Here is a 4,742-nt window from a genome sequence, read left to right as displayed (position 1 = left end):
CAGTAGGAGGCGGACGGCTCAGATCGAATACAGTGGGGTGATCCGTGTGCTGCGTCCTGATTGGTTCGAAAATGAGCTATTAAAATTTCCTCTTCTTAGTGTTAAAAACAAGGGAGGTTTGTGAGGCAGTTACCAAAAATATTTTGCAAAATGGCATCACTAAAATTTTCACTTAAGTTAGACCACCTTTCATCGATGATCATCAATTTGATTGCATTTCCTATCTTTCTAGGTATTTTGAGAAACAGCCAATTCGGCAAGAAACGAGTCAAATTTGAACTACAGGTATCTTATAGTTTGCTATTTATTTTCTAAAAAATCATTTTTAGATACAAAAGTAACTATTTCATCATAGACAAACCAATAGTTTTGCATTATTAACCACCTAACTAAGAAGGGTCATGCGGGCAAATTTGATCATATTTTGAAATCGGCATAGGAAATTCACAAAAAGAAATGAAAAACCTTCGCATTGTGTGATTATACATCTACGAGGATGCATCTTGGAATGGCAAACAATGTTGCCTAAGGAAGTTTTCATTTTCTTTGGACAAAAAAACCATTTTCCATTTTTCGAGTGCCCGAAAGGAGGTTTTTTTGTGAAGGAACTACCAAATAATTGTTGCAAAATTGGACCAAATCATTTTTATAAAATACTAGGCCATATTTAATGCACAATTGACAAAATGTTTGGGTGTAAAATTTTTTGATCCACCTCTCGTGAAAAAGACAAATTTCCGCCGATTCAGCTGGAAGCGGGTCAAATTTGAACTGGAGCTGCCTCATGGTTTGCTATTTATTTTTTCCAAAAATCATTTCTAGGTACATAAGTATCTATTTAATCAGAGAAACACCAAAAAATTTCCAAGATTCAAACACTAGCTAGGAACGGTCAAGCCCGCCGTTTTGACCGCATTTTGAAACAGGCATAAAAAATTCAAAAAAAATCAAAAAATTGGGAAACCTTCGCATTGTGTCATTATATGTGACCAAGTTCCCAGGAAAAATAACAAACTTGTAATACGGCAATTATTTTAAAAAAGTGTTCTCAGAAATGAGCTATCATCTCTGAAGATTCATGGCTTTCAAGCCAAATGATCAATCTTATGGCCACATTCGTCGCATAGTTTGTTCAAATGATCTCATATTGTGCACAAGGGTGCATATTGGAATGGCAAACAATGTTGCCTAAGGAAGTTTTCATCTTCTTTGGACAAAAAAACCATTTTTCATTTTTCGAGTGCCCAAAAGGAGGTTTTTTTGTGAAGGAACTACCAAATAATTGTTGCAAAATTGGACCAAATCATTTTTATAAAATACTAGGCCATATTTAATGCACAATTGACAAAATGGTTGGGTGTAAAAGTTTTTGATCCACCTCTCGTGAAAAAGACAAATTTCCGCCGATTCAGCTGGAAGCGGGTCAAATTTGAACTGGAGCTGCCTCATGGTTTGCTATTTATTTTTTCCAAAAATCATTTCTAGGTACATAAGTATCTATTTAATCAGAGAAACACCAAAAAAATTCCAAGATTCAACCGCTAGCTATGAACGGTCATTCCCGCCGTTTTGACCGCATTTTGAAACAGGCATAAAAAATTCAAAAAAATCAAAAAATTGGGAAACCTTCGCATTGTGTCATTATATGTGACCAAGTTCCTAGGAAAAATAACAAACTTGTAATACGGCAATTATTTTTAAAAAGTGTTCTCAGAAATGAGCTATCATCTTTGAAGATTCATGGCTTTCAAGCCAAATGATCAATCTTATGGCCACATTCGTGGCATAGTTTGTTCAAATGATCTCATATTGTGCACAAGGGTGCATATTTGAATGGCAAACAATGTTTCCTAAGGAAGTTTTCATTTTCTTTGGACGAAAAAACCATTTTCATTTTTTGAGTGCCCAAAAGGAGGTTTTTTTGTGAAGGAACTACCAAATAATTGTTGCAAAATTGGACCAAATCAATTTTATAAAATACTAGGACATATTTAATGCACAATTGACAAAATGGTTGGGTGCAAAAAGTTTTTATCCACCTCTCGTGAAAAAGACAAATTTCCGTCGATTCAGTTGGAAGCGGGTCAAATTTGAACTGCAGCTGCCTCATAGTTTGCTATTTATTTTTTCCAAAAATCATTTATATTTACATAAGTACCTATTTAATCATAAATACATGGTTGGTGGCGATACGTCTAGGTTTGGGCGGTGGCTGAGGGCCCCAACTCTAGAGCGCGTAAACTTGCATGCCCGCCGCGTGGTCACCGCGTGACCGTGACGTTGCCATGTGTTCTGGGCGGCCTAGGTATGTCTAGTGGGTTGGTTACTCCCCAGGTAGGTGCTAGGAAGAAAATCACAACATAAGATTCTCACGAGGAGACCGATCGATGCTCAAACATGAATAACCAGCCAAGTGTTTGATTTGCGGTACGGGAAATGCACATGGCTAATGGGCGTGAGTTTTGGCTGAGGATGATCAGTTACTAAGAAGACCGTCTTCACAAATTTTCAGCTCAAAAGGAGGAGCCTAGGTGGTACTTGCTTTGCAAACCACCACACTGGACATAAATACGAATGTTGAAGCTCGGCTCAAAATAATGAATGGATTGAGCTGGCATTTGGTGGAGGATGGTTATTTGGGCATAGGAAAGCACTGTAGAAAATGGATGCTATTTGGACATGCCAAAGTGGTACTTCACAAACTGTTGTTCTGAACAGAATAGGAAAATGAATATTTTTGAATTATTTTTGAACTAGGCAAGGAAGGTTTTTACATATTTGACGAAGATATGACCCAAAGAATTTATGAGATTTGTTTGGGAATTTTGGCCATGATAGAAATATAGGTTGCTTCACAACCTAGGGCAAAAACTGCCACATGGACAAGACACATAGGCAAAATTGATGAGATGGCGCCTAGTCATCGCAACCCACCACAATTTACAAGGCTGTGACCATCTATATTGGTCGTTAACAACTAGAAATAAGGCAGCGGACTAGTGCTGTTTGCTTTATGACCTTTTCATGTAAGGAAATTACGACCTTTCTGACCAAAATGGTCGCAATGGCTTAGGTTTGGAGCCCCTCGAACAGCTTTTGACCAATTGGTCTGAAATGGTCATAGATTTATGACCAATTCTTCGAGGGTCACTGACATAAGGTCATAAGTTGACATATTTCTTGTAGTGTGCTTATGTCACCTTATTGTAGAGCAAGTATAATAAGGTATGGTCAGCAGGTTGTAAGGATTAAAATATTGTATGTTTGCTGAGTTGGATGAGAGAGAAAATGATAGAAAAGGGAAGCAGGTTGTAGATTAACAGCCGACTACAACACGTGCTTCAAGAAACGATGAGAGATTGCAAGGTGGGCCATCTATTAATAGTTTATTTGTCCCCTTTGTAATTTGTGTCAAATTTTGACCAAATATTTAACCAACAAAATGTTAATGCATGTCAACAAAAATTATATTGTTGGATTCGTATTAGAACATAGTTTCCAATGATATAATTTTTTTATAACATGCATGAAAAGTTTTGTTAGTTAAATTTATGATCAAATTTCGGCACAAAATACAATAAGAACCAATAAACCAGGACGGCGATAGTAATAAATAGCTAATATAAATGTTATGTATTAGATTGGCCATAGATGATGTGGAAACCTCATATAGCCGATGGTTGGCTGTAGTAGTAAGCATTAAGCATGCTCTAAAGTAATGCTCAGCAGTCAGCCCATCTATGGAGGGTATGCAGTTGTAAAACAGCGGCGTTAACTCGAGATTTTGGCATCGTCGTTGCCATACAAAATTGAAACTAAAATAGTAATAACGGAGCTGTCATTGTTTACACGAGTGATGTTGATGGCTGCTCTACTGCATGTGTAAACAATACTAGTACTGCTATTTTTTTTATAATAGAGGAGAAAAGAAACGAAGATGTTGCAAGCTGAGTTGAGCTAAGACCTGAGGTGATGGAGGTTGATTTGACACTGGGCACGCCCAACCCCCAAACATTAAAAAAAATCTCCAAAATAATCTGACGCCCAGACCTGATGCAGAACGGCCCACATGCCAGCCGCCCGTAGGCTTAGTTTCTTTTCCCCTTGTTTTTAAGTTTTTTTGGCTGCCATAGCCATGCAGTACATCGCATCGCATCTGCATGGCTCGTGGGCATACCGTCGCGTCAACACATTGGCCATGAAGGTCAATATATTGACCAAGCTGTGACTCTGATGGATATCATGTACTAGTAACCAATATCCATTTCAGAGGCCAGACTCATCTGCATCCATCCTGTAAAAATATTCACGACAAATTTTAGAAAAAACAAAAATCCAATTCTTTTTTGCATGGTAAATAATAAGGTACATGAGGTGCGCTTCAAATTTTAGATCATTTGAACATATGAGTTAGAACAGTATATGAACAGTAAAAGGACAAATTGGTTGAACAATAAAAAATTTACAGGCTCTATATTTATCTCTTTTGTTGAGAGCTACTAAAATGTCCAAATGATCTGAAATTTGGAGTGGGCCTCAAACACCAAATAATCTATCATGCAAAAAAAAGAATTTTTTGAATTTTTCTACTATTTGTTTCAAAAAAAAAAAAATCTTCAGCGCGGGTGCAAATGAGCCTGGGCACCGAATCGGTGCTCTCAACATGTGCTCTTATTAGTAGTACTCCCTTCGGTCTAAAATAAGTGTTGTGGTTTTGAATTGGTGCTAGTTCAAATCTGTGA

The sequence above is a fragment of the Triticum dicoccoides genome, chromosome 4A (assembly GCF_002162155.2).
Source record: "Triticum dicoccoides isolate Atlit2015 ecotype Zavitan chromosome 4A, WEW_v2.0, whole genome shotgun sequence".
NCBI lineage: Eukaryota > Viridiplantae > Streptophyta > Magnoliopsida > Poales > Poaceae > Triticum > Triticum dicoccoides.
This window is presented reverse-complemented; position numbering follows the sequence as displayed.